Source organism: Schistocerca piceifrons, chromosome 7 (genome assembly GCF_021461385.2).
Source record: "Schistocerca piceifrons isolate TAMUIC-IGC-003096 chromosome 7, iqSchPice1.1, whole genome shotgun sequence".
Lineage (NCBI taxonomy): Eukaryota > Metazoa > Arthropoda > Insecta > Orthoptera > Acrididae > Schistocerca > Schistocerca piceifrons.
In genome coordinates, this window is record NC_060144.1 from 11,327,648 (window position 1) to 11,348,280 (window position 20,633).

Genomic DNA, 20,633 nt, shown 5'->3' on the forward strand with positions numbered 1-20,633 from the left:
TCTTTGAAAGGGCTCTGCCAACTTCCTTCCCCATCCGATGAGACCGATGATCTCGCTGTTTGGTCCCCTTCCCCAAATCAACCAGCGAATCCCCTCTTTAGTTTGCAACAAGCAAAAGCAGACTATTCTGGCTTCAGGAACCTCTGGAATTTCCAGTCGCGAAAGTGGCGACACTCGCAGTGCATAGGACAGACAGGTCTGCTCGGCTCGAGTGCACCAGCAGGCGCTGCTGTGTCGTAACGGACTGTATACAGTGGCAGCGAGGACCCAGTAGACCAGGCGTGTGACGTCACGGGTCATGCGGCTCGCGCGCGCGCGCGTGCGTTGCGACAGAGCTGTGCTGCTTCCTCGCGGCGCCCGCCGGCTGCAGGCGGGTTAACCGACGCGGAAGCGGTCGGCGATAAGCTTCCAAGGCGCGCTAGACACGGCAGCTGCACTCTACACCCTGCACACACTCTGCATTCGCCGCACTGCCGTGCGTGCCTGGCTGGCCGCCGCGAGCTGCGCTGTTCCACTCACTCGCAGGTGAGTCCCCACGCGGCGCCACCTGCCTGCCGGCCAGGACGCTGGACAAGAGGCTCACGCACATCAGATGTTCCGTGTGATATTCATTACTTAAATAATGCAAACTGCAACACTTACTTATCTTTTGATGCTTAGCGCATCGTGTTTCGAGAATTTATTCTCATTTTCAAGCGAATTTGTGCATTTGCTTGCATCAATATGTTTCGTGATGTTTGCATGTATGGTTTTCTGCTTCTCTTGCGTCTTTATGAAGCTAACTTAGACTGTAATCGGAAAATCGGACAAATTGAATCTTAGAGTATTTTTAAATGCTAATGTTAGAAATGGGAATTTAGTTTGTCTACTTACAGGTATTGTGCCTCCTCCATTATACAGAATATCATGTTGCTCAAGCTGCTACGTAGGACATACTGTCAGTAATTTTAAAATTACACACACAGAAAACATCAACTGTTACACACATAACCAGTTTACAAAATCAGCAATAGCAACACACATAAAAAAAAACTTGACACCTATTCGGAAACGTAGAAGAAGACCTTAAGATACTCCAGTACTTCCAAAAATCTGATAAAATGGATTTGAAGGAGGAGCTTGAAATTTTTGTATACCACAAAAAGCAAGGAGAAAAAAATTCTCAACGACTAACTACATAGTGAATCAGTTAATTTCTTCAAATATTTCTTCTGCATATGATAACTGTAACAAGTTTCATAAATATGTACATCTCCTAATTAGGAAAAAAATGTAATCGATAATTTAGTAGTCAGTAGTGGTAAAAATAATGTAATCCAAAAACGCTGCAACAATTCTGACTGTGCACGAACTCTTTGTGAAATCATAGCATCCTAATGTCTTTGCAGCATGTTTTGTAAACAAACACTGTTCAAAAATGGCTCTGAGCACTATGGGACTTAACATCTGAGGTCGTCAGTCGACTAGAACTTACAACTACTTAAACCTAACTAACCTAAGGACATCACACACATCCATGACCGAGGCCGGATTCGAACCTGCCACCGCAGCAGCAACGCGGTTCCTGACGGAAGTGCCTAGAACCGCGTGGCCACCGCGGCCGGCAAACGAACACTGTAAGTGATGATTCGCGTGTATGTTGTATTTTGTGTAATGGAGGAGGCACAATACCTGTAAGGAGACAAAAAATACAATTTCTAACACTAGCATTTAAAAATACTGACAGATATATTTCGTCCGGTTTTCCGATTGCAGTCTAAATTCAAAAAGACGCAGAAAATCACATATGCAAACATCACCAAACATATGCCTAGAAACGAATGCACAAATACACTTGAAAATGAGAATAAATTCTCGAAACGCGTTGTGCTAAGCATTAAAAAATAAGTAACTGTTGCAGTTTTCATTATTTAAATCATAAAACACGCAGTCACGTAAGTCCGTATTACACGATGTAGCAGAGGCCCCTTTGACGAAACGCACATAAGCGGACGTGGAATAGAGAATGGGAGTTCTCTCTGGTGTAAACGCCAGGCTTGCTCGCACAAACGGCATCCTGTCTCGCGCAGATCGCATTCGCAGTTGTTCGCTAGTTTTTCGCTGGTTGTCGGTCTTCCGGCGAGCCACCAAAGAAGTTCCCTTCCGTTCGCTCCAGTGTAAATACTGCTTCGGGTACAAGCCAATGGTGTTAGACACTAGTGAATCAACTGCCCACTGTTTGCCAATGCGCTTTCGCTTCTCTGCGGTATAAAGGCGGCTCAAGTTGTACGCCTGTGCAGCATCGTCCCAGGCTTACAGGACTGTAACTGCAGAGCGCTGTGTGGTTAACGTCGCCCGATTACACGATACAAGCAGAGGTATTCTTGCTACGAATCCGCATGCGTCGACGAGAGCAAATAAAATAGCATTGCAATATACTGGGTGGCTGTAACTGAAGTGCACCTACTGACGGATGTCCTGTGTGGGCTGTAATTATCGTATAGCAGTGAAACTAGGCAGATATGCTAAAGCGTTGACATGGCACCAACTTAAGCAGAAAAAAAGTTGCAATTTTCGCTATCAATTGCAAATCTGACGCTGTACAGCATCTCCTCGACGTCCCCAGTTCTCGTGTTGAACAAACTGTATAAGTGGCTGTTAATAACAGCATCAACATTACGTTTTTCTCACTTTTTTGACCTTTTGTGCCCACGTCACGTTTCTAATCCATTACATATCAATACATTTCTATATGGCGTTCTTGTATTCGCAGCTCCTGGTGTATACCTGGTGGCCACAACTGGAACTGATGTTTTCAGCTTAAATCGGTTCTACATTAAGACATTACAATGTCTACCAAGTTTCGCTGTCGTATGTTAACTGCAGCCCATGCTGAACCTCAGTACGAGATGCACTTTTCATTATGACCACCTGGTAGCAGAAATTTGTGTCCACACAATCGTTTTTTATTTACAAATGGAATCGGAACCCCAACTTCTAGTGTCTCGTATATCTTCATTGCCCGCTAGCCATTCCTTGCATGCTGCACATCTACGCTTCACAAATTTCAGCTCCCGTAGCAAGCAGCTCAGCCAGCGAATCAAATTCATCACAATAACAATAAAATAACCAGATGTCTCAGACTCATTCTAATGGCTCACGTCACTCTATGAATTCTCCAAGTGAAGCAAAAAATGTGTACTCGTAATACAGACTTAACGACGTTACCAGCATGTTGATTTGACAGTTGTTACTTTTTCAGAACTACAGACGGCTTTGGGAGAGCCAGTCCTGACAAAACTCTACCATCTGGTGAGCAAGATGTATGAGACTGGCGAAATACCCTCAGCTTCAAGAAGAATGTAATAATTCCAATCCCAAAGAAAGCAGGTGTTCACAGATGTGAAAATTACCGAACTATCAGTTTAATAAGTCACAGCTCCAAAATACTAACACGAATTCCTTACAGCCGAATGGAAAAACTGGTAGAAGCCGACCTCGGGGAAGATCAGTTTGGGTTCCGTAGAAATATTAGAACACGTGAGGCAATACTGACCCTACGACTTATCTTAGAAAGTAGATTAAGGAAAGGCAAACCTACGTTTCTAGCATTTGTAGTCTTAGAGAAAGCTTTTGACAATGTTGACTGGAATACTCTCTTTCAAATTCTAAAGGTGGCAGGGGTAAAATACAGGGAGCGAAAGGCTATTTACAATTTGTAGAGAAACCAGTGGGCAGTTATAAGAGTCGAGGGGCATGAAAGGGAAGCAGTGGTTGGGAAGGGAGTGAGACAAGGTTGTAGCCTCTCCCCGATGTTATTCAATCTTCATATTGAACAATCAGTAAAGGAAACAAAAGAAAAATTCGGAGTAGGTATTAAAATCCATGGAGAAGAAATAAAAACTTTAAGGTTCGCCGATGACATAGTAGTTCTGTCAGAGACAGCAAAGGACTTGGAAGAGCAGTTGAACGGAATGAACAGTGTCTTGAAAGGAGGATATAAGATGAACATCAACAAAAGCAAAAGGAGGATAATGGAATGTAGTCGAATTAAGTCGGGTGATGCTGAGGGAATTAGATTAGGAAATGAGACACTTAAAGTAGTAAAGGAGTGATGCTACTTGGGGAGAAAAATAACTGATGATGGTCGAAGTAGAGAGGATATAAAATGTATACTGGTAATGGCAAGGAAAGCGTTTGTGAAGAAGAGAAATTTGTTAACATCGAGTATAGATTTAAGTGTCAGGGAGTCGTTTCTGAAAGTATTTGTATGGAGCCATGTATGGAAGTGAAACGTGGACGATAAATAGTTTAGACAAGAAGAGAATAGAAGCTTTCGAAATGTGATGCTACAGAAGAATGCTGAAGATTAGATGGGTAGATCACATAACTAGTGAGGAGGTATTGAATAGAATTGGGGAGAAGAGGAGTTTGTGGCACAACTTGACAAGAAGAAGGGACCGGTTTGCAGGACATGTTCTGAGGCATCAAGGGATCACAAATTTAGCATTGTAGGGCAGTGTGGAGGGTAAAAATCGTAGAGGGAGACCAAGAGATGAATACACTAAGCAGATTCAGAAGGATGTAGGTTGCAGTAAGTACTGGGAGATGAAGAAGCTTGCACAGGATAGGGTATCATGGAGAGCTGCATCAAAGCAGTCTCAGGACTGAAGACCACAACAACAACACTTTTTTGGTAATATAAAGTTCCCTGCAGTTACGGATTCGCCATTATGATTACACGTTTTGTGAGATAAATGAAATACTCTCACTATTCCTGTCTTGTTCGTTGTAATTTTTAACAGTTTAGTAGGTGTTTTGTTCCTGATAGCAAGCCTTATATGTCAAGTGGTCGTGAACCTGCCTTTAGGCCAGGGATTAACAACTCACTGATTTTGAGGTTGAGCGCTCGTGGATGCTCAGGCTTTTGCTCGCGAGCAGAGCAGCTGGGGCTCAATGGGGAGGATCAGCAATGCCAAGAAGTCACTGTGTAGCGCCGACAATATCTTCGAGCATTTCAAATTGCAGTGCGAGGAATCTTATTTTTTTGCACAGACAGATAATCCAGTAAACTGTTTAGCGTGTCATAAGACACTAAACACCTTCAGGAAGCTCAATTTACAAAGGCACTACAAGTCTTACCATGTCAAATGATACGGAAACGAAAATTTGAGCGGTCTGAGCGTGTACAAAGACGCATTAAAAGGAAGCTTTCTCACGAGGAGGAAAATGAGGATGTAAAATCAAGTACCTGTGCAGGTCATAAGAGCTATAAACTTGCACTGCTTTTAGCAAAGTTGTTGAACCCATTTACAGATGGTGATTTGTTAAAACGATAATCGGTAGTTGTTGCAGCTGCATTTTTAACCGCACTTGAGATATACCATTTTCGCTTGGGATACATTAAATGTGTTCGCAATTTGCGAATATGGACAACCATGGGCAGTATAACGGAATGACGACAGTGAAAATCTGTGCTGGCGCTGGATTCGAACCCGGATTTCCCGCTTATTTCGAGCCGCCGTCTTACCGTTTGGCTGTCCGAGCACAACTCAGGCCAGCCCCAAACTTCCCTACTTCGTCAACCGTGTCCCCACATCCTACACTCGTACGTCCATTGCGTTTATTCCTGTACAGGTGAGACATTTCACTTGAAAGTCGCTTATCCAGTGGCTGTATCGTACAGAAATACGATGCAAAGTTTCTTCGGACATGCATCGTATTTCTGAAAAATACATGTACTGCAATATCATATTTTCGCTTGGTGTCGTCATCAAACACGACAATCGTGCGCCCCACATAGGTTATGACAGAAGACGTTCAGAGCCAGTATCTGTATAAAGAGTTGGTTGAATGTTCTTCAGCACTCTCTATAAAAGTGCATAGATATGACAGACGCACCGGGCGATGTGGTGTTCTTAGTGGGGTAGAAGAATGCACAACATCTGGGTCTGTCGTGATTTTATTAGTTTTTGATGATGATGAGTTTGTTTGTGTTGTGGGGCGCTCAACAGCTTGGCTATCAGCGCCCAGACAAATTCGTAATCTCTCCTCTTTCCAATCTCGCTATTTTCCTGAGTGGTGGTGAAATGATGAGGACATCATAAACAACCAGCCCCCAGGTGGAGAAAATCCACGATCCGGCCAGGTATCATACCCAGGACCCCTTGATATAGAGGCAGCAACGCTAACCACTAGACCATGAGCTGTGGACTTTAGTTAGTTTGTGTACCTACAGACAAGCAGCAGTCATGATGGAGAATGAATGAGGAACTGTAGCGCAACTGAAGTGGTTCAAATGGCTCTGAGCACTGTGCGACTTAACTTCTGAGGTCATCAGTCGCCTAGAACTTAGAACTATTTGAACCTAACTAACCTAAGGACATCACACACATCCATGCCCAAGGCAGGATTCGAACCTGCGACCGTAGCGGTCTCCCGGTTCCAGACTGTAGCGCTTAGAACCGTACGGCCACTCTGGCCGGCCAACTGAATTGGAAAATGAAAAGTGCTCCCAGTGCCCAGTTTGCACTGGTCCTGCTGCTTGAAGTAACTGATCTGCAAAGCGACAGGGAATATGAAGATAGTCTAGATATTCGCAAGTGTTTCCCCTAGGATCAGTTTAGTATCCCCGTACACACGTCCTCACACAGCTCCCCCCCCCCCCCCCCCCGGTGTTCCTTATGACGATGTAGAGGGTGCAGTAGTCGCTGTAGTGCGAATGCGCGGTGCTAAGGCAGATACGAGAAGTGACAACAGCGTTTCGGTTCGCTAGGACCGTTCGGCATCGCTTCCGAAATGCTTACAGAATAATATTGTGGCTCTCCTTCGAAAGCAAGAACGTTCGGTGGGCCCGCGTACCGAACCGATCGGCAGAAGGGTGGAGAGATACAGAATAGGTCCCCAGGCCTCCGCTCACCGTCTGCTCGTGGAGCACGCTCCGTGTGAAGCCCTGCCTTTAGGTGGCGTTCGCACGGGCGGCGGGGCCGTGCCCAGCTGGCAGCAGCCAGAATGTTTCAACATTTGCGGCGCGAGCCCGTTGAGGCATGCTTCACTTCCTGCAGTAAACGTTTCACACATCTACTGTCTTTTATTGGTCAAAAGTGACACTGCGCAATTTTATTTTATTTTATTTAGTTATTTTAAAGAAAGAAGAAATTCCATCACATTCACATTTGGTGGGAAAAAATTGCATGTATTGTAATGGTAGAGGCAAAGTTTTTTTTCATAGTTTTGGAGCAACAGGAAATTATGGAGCAATATTTTCTTACATCTTTTAATTATTATTTCAGATAAAGTGGTGAAATCGAAATGTGAACATCTCAGGAAGAAACCTTTGCCAAAGTGAGATCATAACGCAGTTTCACTTGGTCTTGGTTTCACTACACGAATTTCATATAAGATGTTTTAATTCCAAGAACTGCATATAGTTTCTTGTCAGTGGAAACAGATCCAATAAGCCAAACGGAATTATATAAAAAAATTTCGTTTTCAATGTGTATGCAGCACAAGATGAAGGTCATTACGAGAGGTGATTATTAGCTCTAACTGATGAACCATCGCCATTACCTAGTGCCGCATCATTAAGTAAATATTCCAGAATTCCAATCAAGAACAGTTCCCAACATGAGTAACTTAGCAGATATCCCCAGTACACCGAAGCAGGGCGTCCGGTCCAGATTGCATACCAATCAAGTTCCTTGCAAAGTACACTGACAGAGTAGCTCCATACTTTGCAGTCATATGCAACTGCTCGCTCGTAGAAATATCTATACTCAACGACTGCAAAGTAGCATAAGACACACCAATACCCAAGAAAGAAAACGGGAGTAATCCGCTGAATTACACACACATATCACTAACGACGATTTTCAGTTAGGAGTTTGGGACATATAGTGTGTTAGAAAATAGTGAATCATCTGGAAGAAAACGATTTATTGACAAATAGCCAACATGTATTCATAAAATATCGTTCTTATGAAACACAACTAGCTCTTTATTCTCGTGAAGTAGTTAATGCTATCTATAGGGGACACCGTTCCTCACAAGTGACCTCTAATTATATTGCGTGTCTATGGGGTATCGTCTCAGTTGTGTGACAGGATTTGTGATTTCCTATCAGAAACATTACAGTTCGTAGTAATCGACAGAAAGTCGTCGACTAAAACAGAAGTAATATCTGGCGTTCTCCAAGAAAGTGTTATAGGCTCTATGTTGTTCCCGATCTACATAAAAAAATATTTGTATGATGCAAAAAGTGGCCATTGAGTCTAACTCATGAAAAGTGTGAAGTCATCCACATGAGCACTAAAAAGAATGCGCTAAATTTCACTTCCATGATAAATCGTACAAATACAAACGCTATAAACTCAACTAAATGCTTAGGCACTACAATTACGAATAACTGAAACTGGAATGTTCGCATAGATAGTAGGTCTTCTAAAGAGACTGCTTGCACTAAGTTTGTCCACCCTCTTCTAGAATATTGCTGTGCGATGTGTGATCCGCATGAGATAGATTGATGGAGGACATCGAAAAAGTTCAGAAAAGGGCAGGTCGTTTCGTATTACTGCGAAATAAGGGAGAGACTGGCACGGGTATACGGTACTACACAAACTGGGGTGGCAGGCAGAGGCGTTTTTTGCTGCGACAGGACCTTCTCGTGAAATGTCAGTCACCAACTTTCTCCTCAGAGTGTCAAAATATTGTGTTGGTGCCGAGTTACATAGGGAGAAATGATCGTTATAATAAAAGGAAGTAGAGTTCGCACGGAAAGATGTAAGTATTCGTTTTTCCCTAGCGCTCTTCGAGGGTGGAACAGTGGACAAGTAGCTTAAAGGTGGTTCGATGAACCCTTTGCCAGGCACTTAATTGTGAATTGCAGAGTAATCACGTATTTGTAGATGCAGATTAAGAGAAAATGAAAGAAAACTTGAAAAAGAAAGTAACTCAAGGACGACAAATTAGCTTTGATGAAGGCAACCAAGAGGCCATCCGAGATGACGACACTTGCTACTATCTGAAGAGCCTCAGGAATGCTATAAACGCAAATACAAATACCTTTAAAACTTACGATACAAGCGCATCTGTATAATGAATGGGACGTAATGAGTTCTGTTCAAAGTTTTCTTACAAAACATGACTGTGCACTAATTCGGCTTGGTTTATCGTCACAAACAAATTCCCTTCTCCTCTTGTACTCTTATAAAATTTGTTCTGTCTTGAAATTTTTCTTCAGTGTTCTGCAGCAGATACTGAATTGTACTACGGATTGTTATACAACTTGAATAACCTTTATCAGAGAAGTTTTTTAGTTCTTCATGTACGGAAAAAAATTCCTAAATGTTGGTCAGTATTCCTGTGATGATTCCATAACCTGCTTCTTCTGTTGTTCGAAACTCGACGAGTTACTGCGCTGTCAGAACAATGCCAGTAAAGCAACGTAATCATTTTTCCGTAAGGTGACACAGACTGGTTGGCAGAGAACAGCTGCCGGCTGCACCTGTGTATCTACGACCGTGTCTGTCGGCTATCCGAGAGTGGGAATTTTCTCTCCAGTGCGGATCAGCCAGGGAATGAGAAATAAAAACAACATGCAGTCGAAACAAAACCGAAGACGCGCACTTCGCGCCGTTCTAGCTGGTTTGAGCTGCAGTCGGATACAACACTACACCTGCATCGATGAATAGTAATTCTTTTACGTGGCGTGCAGTGTTGCTACGCTGGACCCTCCCATTACTCTTTCTGTTAAAATATAGAAATCTAAATCGTAACACATTAGAGAAAGAAGAATTTAAAAATTAGGGAACGTGAGTCATGTAATCCATGGAAAAGTCAACGAAGTCCTACTTGGCTTTGATTTCATGATATAAATTTTCTAAAAGAAATATCACTGCTGAGAACTGTGCATGGTTCTATGGAAGTGGAGATAAGATACTTACTTGCAGCTTGTAGTACTGTATTTTCTCAGAAATACGAAAGCAAGGAACACTTTTTGTATTAATCTCTTTAAAAAAACTATCATTTTGTCATGTCGTAACACAGGATAGAGGGGAGACAGAAAGTTTGAGGTCAGTCTGCAATTTCCGAGCGGTGAGGAGCAAATGCAGAAAGTCAAATTCCCAATGAAGGCAGATTGGTGGCTTGTATCAACGCCAAACAATGTCGCAGGGCACCTACGAGAGGCGGGGATTTTGGGGACACAACAGTATGCTTGCAGCGGAGAGTCGTGCAACTCAGGGGTCTCAGTAACACTGTTTATTTGTGGACTAACTTCTACACTGAAGGCTAATTCTACAAATTAGAAAAAGCAGACGAGGCAATCGTTTGCGCAACGGAAGTCAGTGTCTGACGTCATGGGGGTGGGTGGTACAGCAGCACGTTTAGTACAAACCTGAGGTCAGTACTCCGAGTGAGGAAAACAGACGTGTCGGACGGAGCCTACCGAGGCTGGCCAGGGGCGACACGGAGGGGGCGCCCCAGCGAGCTGACTGACAACTCCCTGTGAACACAAAGACACGTGTATAAAGAGTCGTGGCGGCGCACTCCCTTCCTATATATAGTCGACCCAGCGATCCACCGGCACTTAACAAACTTCAGCCAATCCGGTGAGTCGCTCTGCAACTCCAGGGCGCCTCTACCCAACCTCATTTACATCGCTCCCCTACTCCTTCTTGGTAGGTAGCCTTCCTTTTGGATTTTACATTAACAAACTCCAAGCTTGGCTGACAGCTAAACGTAATTTCCACTCCTATTATGGGAAGCGACAGCAGTGTTTGCTGTCGCTTGGCCTCGCCACCCGTCCTTTTGTGAATGAGGGGCTGCTGTAGTAGCGCTCTGATCTGTGCAAACCCACTGACGTTGCATTTCTCAGGAGCAAGTACCAAGCTTGCTCCCTCTGCTAAGTCATGCCTTTTCGTGGCCATCTTCAACAGTGGCGTCGTACAAAACCGTCCCCGTGGTAGACAGAGTTACCAGTTAATTTTCTGAAGTGAAACCTCTCCCCTGGGACAGCTGCCCACAGCGTCTGCAATTTGCAGGGCTCTAATGTTACTATTTAGCTGCGGTAACCTAAACGCTACCACTTTCGCCTGGTGTCTGTACTGTGTCTTTGATTTACTACCTTGGAGTACCGTTGATGGTACCCAGCAGCCTTAAGCGTAACAACGTGCAAGTCATCAGATCGTCAATACATGTCAACTTGTAATTCTGTCGAAGCTGCAAAGAGAAACATGCTTTATTTCCAGTGACTAGTTTCTGGCACGACGTCCATTATCAAACCATCGCCTCCATCGTAAGTATTGAAATACACTGAAGAGCCAAAGAAACTGGTATATCAGTCTCGCGCGAGCACGAGAAGTGTGCCAACACGACGTGGCATGGACTCGACAAACTTCTGAAGTAGTGCTGGAGGGAACTCACACCATGAATCCTGCAGCGCTGTCCATAAATCCTAAGAGTACGAGGGGGTCAAGATCTCTTATGAACAGCACGTTACAAGGCATCCAAATATGTTCAATAATGTTCATGTGTGGGGAGTTTGGTGGCCAGTGGGTTTAAACTCGGAAGAGTGTTCCTGGAGCCACTCTGTAGAAATCTCGACATTTAGGGTGTCGCATTGTCCTGCTGGAAGTGCCCAAGTCCGTCGGAATGCATAATGGACATGAATGGATGCAATTCAGACAGGATCCTTACTTACATGCCACCTATCATAGTCGTATCTAGACGTATCAGGGGTCCCATATGACTCCAACTGCCCACACCCCACACCATTATAAAGCCTCCACCAGCTTGAACAGTCCCCTACTAAAATGTGCGGACCATGCGTTCATGAGTTTGTCTCCAATAGAATACATTTCAATCTCAGTTTTATTATGCCAAATGTATTTTTGTGATGACTGTACAGTCAACGCATGTTAACATTCTGTCACTGGAGACTAATGTATAGAATTCAGAACTGACAATTACCATATTAAAATGGATGTCAAGAATGACCCTAACTGATGACAAATTTAAGTTTTTTGAATTTAAGTCCAGTGATAAATCATTAGTAATAACACTCTCTTCACATTAGCATTCTGGCCGGGATAAGAGAAGTAAAAGTGGTCTATTTCCAGCAGTTCGCAGCATTGCTCTTCCGACACACGGCTTTTGAAGAACAGTACCCACTTTTTGATAACTAACAAACCATTGAACTCTACATTTGACTTATTTTCTTTCGTGGAATACTTTAATTTCATGACCTGATCAAACAAAATGCTTTCATTTAATTCACAATTGCTTTGCTTACTATGCCGTTTGAAGAATATTCTACCTTACCCACGCAGTTGTTATCTGAAGAAGTAATCAGGCAAAACGTTGCATTTGCGCAGAGACTCACTCCATTCCTTTAGATAGTCAATAGCTGTTTCATAACATAATATGCATTCATCTTGGAACTTCAGATATCGTGCTTTTGGAAGATCAGCTAGCAAATCCTTCATTTTTGTATTTATAGAATCGGCATTCTTTCTGTTAAAGCGTCAATTACTTCAGCGTACGCCGTCCTAAACTCATTTGATTCAGTGCAAGGTTACTCTTAGGAGGTTTGTGAATGGTGACGGTGGTAACTGTACCTTCCAGATAATAAATTGCAGCAGCCACTGCTTTGCAGTGTATCCTAAGAATACATATTTTTTAAACTGAGTTTTATATTTAATTAAAATGGTAGCCTGCTTTTCGATCGGCGCTGTTTTTCCTAATCGTTGCATATCCTTTCAGTTGGATTTGGTTAGACGGCTTTAACCATGTTTCAGAAATACAAGCTGCTGGTGTTTGATTGCTGCTAAGTTCCCTATGTCCAGATTGCTGATCGTGCATTCCACTGAAGAACTTTAAAGGTTACTGTCAGATTTGCATAAGTCATCACCAGTGTTCCGCATAACAATTACCGTTTGCACACCTGTTTGATTTTTAGGGAAAAAAAGTTAGCATTATGAAAGGGCAAAAGCTGTTAATCGCACCTTCTCGATTCTGGTGAGATGTGATTAGAGCAGTGAGAGGATATGAATTGTTCTGTATACAACTCTCAGAGTCCTGAAATTCACATAACGTAACAGAATAAAAGTGACCTCCCCGAGTAGCCGCACACGTTAGCACGCCGGTTTCGCGGTTCGCGGAAGCGCACCGGCGGATTAACGACGAGGCCTGGTGTGGCAGCCAGCCTAGATGTGCCTGTTAGGTGGTTTTCCTCATATAACTATGTGAATACCAGGCTGGTACCCACGTCCCACATCAGGTGCACTATTCGTACTTTTCGAAAAAGTTCACGCACTTTCACATTGGATAACACTAGAAAGGGACAGATGGCATGAATACCGTGCAATGTGTAGAGGGTTGCGGAAGGGGTGAAAGCAGAAAAGGCATCCGGCTACTCTCTGCCGCAAACATTATCAAATCCAGACTAATGTGCCGACGCGACGGTCTGAAGATGATAATAACGTCAGCGAAAGGAAGAAAGATATCGGAATATCCGAGCTAGTACGGACCGCGAGTGAATGTTTTATTTTTGTAAGATCTAGGAGCTGGAATCGATATAAACGGACCCTGTGGCATACGTCACAACACGTGACACTACAGGTTTTAAGAGTTGCAGCGACAGTCTCCTGAAGCGAATTACAATTTCAGACTTCGTAGTAGCGCATTTAAATACACTCGAAAACACATTATTTTATGGGTACTTTTTCACTGACATAGCGGACTCCCTGGGTCTTTGACATAGCCAAGCAATCGCGATGTGCGTCAGACAAGGCAGCTAGCGCCACGCCACAACTTCGTTGCTAGACCCCTGTTTCCCACGGGCCCCGAGGAGTTTGGTAGGCTCTGCGTCGCGTGTTCAACAGTCACGTACATGAAAACATTATGGCAAACTACGCACTGCATGTTTTGATATGCGAATCTGTACATATCAAAACGTCTTATTGGAGAGGTAAATTGTTCACATTTCGTAAACTATAGCCCCAAAGGCAAAGAGACATTTTCGTAACTTCCTTCATTCATCCTTATTGCAAATGCGAATTTTAAATTCAGTAATTCTTAAATGACAATATTTTGACTGTGTAAGTGCCCTTGAGTCATTTAAATTGTAGATGGAAAGAGTGACAATGAATCAAAGACATCTGAAATATGTACTTGTTCCAATTTCTATTTCCAGTGACAAAAACCTCATTAAGCATTTCTCAGCAGTTTCGTAATTCGTAATTAAGGAATCAGTACAAAAATTAGTGTTAACGTTACAGAATCTACTGCTTAAAAACAGCTACTATTTCTATCTCCAAACACACACACACACACACACACACACACACACACACGCAGAGAGAGAGAGAGAGAGAGAGAGAGAGAGAGAGAGAGAGGTGGGGGGGAGGGGGGAGGGGAGAATGAGATATTGTGCAAGAAATAAAACCAGAAAATAAATATGTAATTCACATCGTGTTGCGTGGGTCATACAGTGGAAATCTACAGTCCACAGAACAATTTAGCATTTTCTCAATCCTTTATACAGTTATTTTTATGGTAGTTTCGTTTCTTCCTCTCTTGGTAAAATTGTTCAACAAAATATTTGGTCAGAAAAACAGTCATCTCCAACCTGCATCAAGGACGTGGCTACTTTGTCAGTAATATATATAGCTCTGAGTGTTGTAGCACTTTACCTACACAAGTACCCTTCTTCGATTACCTTGTTATAAAAATAAAATTTCATGCTCCTTCAGAGTTTTCTGCAGTGTTAAATAGACAACTGTTACACAAGCAGCCACATCATTTACAGAATACGTCAACCCTCCTCCATACTTTACCATCATCAGATCATCGCCCTGCTTCGTTTCATTTGTAACGAGAAATACGTTACAATATTCGCACAGGTTTTTTTTAATAGCTTGGTGTGCCTGTTACGTAACTAAATAATGGCTAGGTTTTCTCATCTATTCCATAAACATAATTTTTCATCTTCTTCTACGTTTTAGTATTCTGGTATTGCCGCATCTCTTAACTCCTGAATTTCAGTAAGAGCAGCAGAAATATCAGTGATGTTATTAACAACATAAACTACTTTTTACTGCAGTACGGGGGAAAATATGTTCTGTGCCCTCCTCCGTCCCCTCCGCCTAAGCTTGTGGTCTTTGCTGATCCTGTCGTGCGCACTCTCTGTCTGTATTTTTCCAAACAGAAAATCAGGTCTGTTTTTCTCAGCCAGCCGGTTGCCACAAAAGTCAAAGCAGCAGTTGTGCATTTCAAAGCAAAATGTTTTTTTCTAGTAAGTTTTCTTATATTACTCAAATCGTCCCACAAACATAATGATGATAACAAGTGCTGTAAGATATTCTGTATGTGATGAGAATTATTCGTTACAGGTTCTTGGAACATATTCCTTAACTACTGACTCTTAAGTAATGTTTTCACGTTTACAGTATTCCACCAACGATTTATTATTTCAAAATGGTTCAAATGGCTCTGAGCACTATGGGACTTAACTTCTGAGGTCATCAGTCCCCTAGAACTTAGAACTACTTAAACCTAACCTAATGACATCACACACATCCATGCCCGAGGCAGGATTCGAACCTGCGACCGTAGCGGTCGCGCGGTTCCAGACTGTAGTGCCTAGAACCGTTCGGCCACACCGGCCGGCCCCCGTTTTCAGTTCCTTTTTTCTTTTTAAAGAAATTTGTCCAAAGCGACGTCTTATCACTAAAAAAGACACAATACTAGTTTGACATCTCGGCTTTCGACTGAATTAGGAAGTAGGGACTTTAATGTTAACGAAATGCCATACTTCTACGGGTCCTCTTTTTCTACCATGTGTAGCTCTGTTAGTGCTGTGACAGATGCGAAGCCTCCCTTCAGACTGCCACTGTCAGGAAAATACCCTTCTGGTTGAACCAGCTGTTGTCGATACACTTCAAAAGATGAACAGTATCCACAAAACGGTACACTGGGCGATTTGTACAAGTCTGTACAGGATGGATAAATATACTTGATTTTCACATCTGGAGTAGTAGAAAATTTAGGTATTACTATCCTCTGCTACAATCGCAACCACCGTAAGTCCAACTGCTTCTAATTTAAGGATTACAGTTTTACTTTATGAAAACAGAACATCAGCCTGAATAGGATTTGTTGGCAGAATAAATACCACGTCTTTGTAAGGCTAATCCTTGCTCTGAGTTATAAAAACTTAGACAATGATTGGATACGAAAATTTTGTCAGTGTTAAAGGTACATCCTACAATGTTTCCACCTTTGTAGTACAATACAATGTTGTGAGACTAGGGTCTCCCGTCGGGTAGACCGTTCGCCGGGTGCAGGTCTTTCGATTTGACACCACTTCGGCGACTTCCGTGTCGATGGGGATGAAATGATTATGATTAGGACAACACAACACCCAGCCCCTGAGCGGAGAAAATCTCCGACCCAGCCGAGAATCGAACCCGGGCCTTTAGGATCAACATTCTGCCGCGCTGACCAATCAGCCACCGGGAGCGAACACCTTTGTAGTGAAGACAGAGCTTCAAATGAATTTCATCAAACTACAGGAGCACCGTTTTATCAACTGAAGCTAAAGCCCTTACTTTATTTGTGATGTAACTCAAAAACGGATTGTCTCCAGCTCAGTGTTGGGTTTTGTTAAGAGTTTCGTACAAAGCTTTGAGAGACTGTTAGGACGTAGCATAGAAAAACTACCATTGCTTCTCACAAATTTGTAATCACGTGGGCTGATAGAATTTACTAACTCCACATTTTCATATGATCTTCAACGAATTGAATTCTTGCACTTAAAAAATGAAAGCCGTACCTTCAAAAAATTGATTTTTAGTTTAGTTTCCTGGCAACTTTTCTAATGTTTCCCAACATTTGTTCAATTAAACAAAAAATGTTGTCAACAGTAGCCTCGGTACCATTATACAGCCGGCCGATGTGGCCGTGCGGTTCTAGGCGCTTCAGTCTGGAACCGCGTGACCGCTACGGTCGCAGCTTCGAATCCTGCATCGGGCATGGATGTGTGTGATGTCTTTAGGTTGGTTAGTTTTAAGTATTTGTAAGTTCTAGGGGACTGATGACCACAGATGTTAAGTCCCATAGTGCTCAGAGCCATTTGAACCATTTTTGAACCATTATACAGATAATAAATTTTCTTAAGAGGGTCACCTGCCACATGCGTGATGTTTCCTCAATTGGTAAATTTCATGTTTCCAGTATAATTCACTTCAGCGCCATTAACGAACACACTGAGAAATAAATCATTTCTTACTTCAGAGTAACAGGCAACTCTTGGGTAAGAATTATGGTTTAGTAACACTAGGCTCACACTGTGCGATTTGTTTACCACTATCCAGCCACTATGCTTTTCACATTAACATTGTGAAACGACATCGTATCAATCAATTTTCGCTTGTGTGCCTATGCTTTCACAGGGTACAGCTTGGAGGGTGCTATTATCTAAATGCTTCCTGTGACTTTTATGGCTCTGAGCACTATGGGACTTAACAGCTGAGGTCATCAGTCCCCTAGAACTTAGAACTACTTAAACCTAACTAAAGTAAGGACATCACACACATCCATGCCCGAGGCAGGATTTGAACCTGCGAGCGTACCGGTCGCGCGGTTCCAGACTGAAGCGCCTAGAACCGGTAGGCCACTCCGGTCGGCACGCTTTCTTACTGATGTTTGATGGGAATCGTGGCGAATTTGAGGGGATAGCGTCTGAAAATGAGGAACTAAACGCCAAAGAGATCTCTCGCTGTGCATGTAAAATCTACTCTTATGGCACTGTATGTTACTTATGTGTTACATTGTATTTCCTTAGCTGAGCTTTCTCAAGCGCCAAACATCCATTAGTGCTGCCAACAGTGTACCAGTTTTCGGGCCAGACATACTGGTACTGTTCAAAACGTCATCTTCATTGAAATCAACTTTACGCATCTAAAAGTAAGCATACGATTCAATTTTAAAAGTGTAGTGAAAACTATAAAAGTACTAGATTATAAATATATTCGTGTGTTTATCATATTAAGTTCCGTTGGACTGCGTTTTAAGTAACTATGATGTACTAATCAACCAAAACACACTGATAATTACCACAGAGAGTTTACTGCATAGTGTGAACCGCCGGTAGCAATTTACATCTCAGATTCTTACGAAATAAAATACTCTCACTTTAGTACCATTATCGTATTTGCCTCTGTAGTTTGGCATACAGTGCCTTTGCGGCATTTTAATGAAATGTGTTCAGGTACGCAACACTAACGAAACAGACTTCCATTCACTACAAGCATAGCAAAGAATGTAGAGTCAACGGACGTTTCAAACCATGCAGTTTCCGTCTGACAACGCCACCTACTTCAGACCTTATTGGTGATGTAATAGCCTCCATGGTCCTTGTTCCAAGGTGGTGTTGCAATGCAAGTATAAAGCTGTCATGCCATAGGAACATCTTTGGGCTCTCCGCTAAGCGAGCGTTGTGAAGTCATGTCTTCAAGCGTATTTGGCAAAATTGTGTACTGAAATGGAAAATTCTACGGCATTTATGGCATTGTGGAACTGAATGGTCGTATGTAGCAAAGAGGCAACGAATAGGGATAAATACGATACATGCAAGAGAAGCATGTTAATCTCAACCATATACAAAGAAGAGACTAACTAGACAAAGAAATTGACAACAAGAATAAAAACACACACTCTATTCCTTTCTCTATGATCCAAAATGCGCCGCGCGGAGTGGCCGCGCGGTTGAGGCGCCATGTTACGAATCGGGGCCGCGCGGGATTAGCCGAGCGGTCTGGGCGCTGCAGTCATGGACTGTGCGGCTGGTCCCGGCGGAGGTTCGAGTCCTACCTAAGGCATGGGTGTGTGTGTTGTCTTTAGCGTAAGTTAGTTTCAGTAGTGTGTATGTCTAGGAACCGATGACCTCAGCAGTTTGGTCCTATTGGAATTAACTCACATTTTGAACATCTAAAATGCACAGTCGATTTTTAGTAGGTTGTTGTCACTGCAGACCCCTTCCGTTCAGTGCGGACACCGCTGATGGGTAATGTGGAACTACTGGAATACTGTCAGCAACCATGCATGTGTAGGCCAAGCAACGCGCGGCTGGACCATTTCTGTCTTGTCCTACGACGGTACCCTTATTCCCATAGGTACTCAGCCAGGTAGGCAGGTATGATGGGCACTACAAACCTAGCTGGAAGGAGAGAGAAGTGGTGGGGGGGAGGGGAGGAGGAGGAGGAAGGACGACCTCAGCATCCTCCCGGAGACGGAGAAACGTTGACGAGGCGTCCAGTGTCTCCATGAGAGGAGGACTGAGTTGAAAACCACCGAGTAGTGTGTTCTTGTCCTGCTGCGGAGCGGCATGTCCTTCATTTGGATCCTGAAGCACCCATGCTGGTTTCAACCTTTGGCAGAAACTATGGAGGACTTACCACACGGTAATATTTTGAATGCTTGTCCACCGCAGTGAACAAATCTATGTGGTGCGGGATAAGGCGGTTGTAGGTTGCGTGGATAGTATCATCATGAAGCATGACACGCCCACAATCCTGTAACGTTTTATGTATGAACATTCAGTGCATGCCACGAATCTGAGGAGGAGCTGCAGGTATGCAATATGCTGTTTTACCTGTGTTACCAATGCCAGTAACTTTCTGTCGTCCAGAGGTAGAAACGGAATCATGAAATCTGCAAGGAGAAACAGGCATTCGCTCTAAAAAATTTCCACCAATGATGATTGAAGATCATCTTTGTAAGTTGTTCGCACGCCAACCACCACTATGGCAGCACTTCCATCCACTGTGTGGAATGGCACATGAGAGCAGCCTTAAGAGTGCAGTGCCAGTTGCTTTGGTGGTGGTATGACGTTGTTGGAAACCGTTGGGCGCTGCACTATTCTATCGTAACCGCGAGGGCCGGAACGAAGGTGCGGAACGCAGAAGTCGGTGGGGAAACGTCGGCCAGCGGTGCGCGGAACTGGACCACGCCGCGCCTAGAGCGGCACCTGGAAGAAGTGAACATAAGCGCCGCTCCTCCTAGCCTTGGCCGCTCAGGTCGGCCCAGTCTGCCACGGACATTTCTGCTACCCTATCAGATTGTCGTGATCCGTATTAAGTGCTTACCTGGACTTTCTGTATAGCAAGAACTTTACTGTTTTCGTGTCGCCTCTCGCTAGCGACATTTGCTGTTATCAGAGTTAAGCATTGCCAATCTGGTTTCTAGAAATAAAACTATGAATGTTAGTTGTTCGAATTGTTGTATAGCATTCAGAGAACGCAACATCCTTTAGGCACTCTACAAGCAACAAGTGAGCAAGACCACACATGCACAATTTGCATAGCGAACAGATGTGATTAAAATTGCCAAGCGTGGTTATCGATGTAAGGCAGCCGAAGCCTGCAATCCACATCTGTAGGAAAGCTAGAGCAGTGTTTCAGTTTTCATATCTAGCTTTTACCCAGTGGATTGCTCTATCTATGGCTGACAGAATTTAACGGAAACCATTTAATTCGGGCGGTCAGCATGCGTGTTGTAACCTTCCGTTAGGGTGTTTCATATTTGCCCTGCGGGAAAGTTTGGCGGCCGACCTCGCTGTGTTAACAGCTGACGCATGTATTTGTCCACTTCCTACA

At 43.4% G+C, this 20,633-nt stretch overlaps 1 protein-coding gene across 1 annotated transcript in view; it reads left to right on the forward strand.

Annotated features, from left to right (window-relative positions):
• Positions 1-459: 459 nt before the first annotated feature.
• Positions 460-20,633, forward strand: part of LOC124804976 (1-phosphatidylinositol 4,5-bisphosphate phosphodiesterase-like) — a 543,720-nt gene continuing 523,546 nt past the window's right edge. Inside the window, exon 1 of the mRNA XM_047265367.1 lies at positions 460-525. The gene's annotated coding sequence lies outside the window, so the exon portion shown is untranslated. The remainder of the gene's footprint in view (positions 526-20,633) is intronic.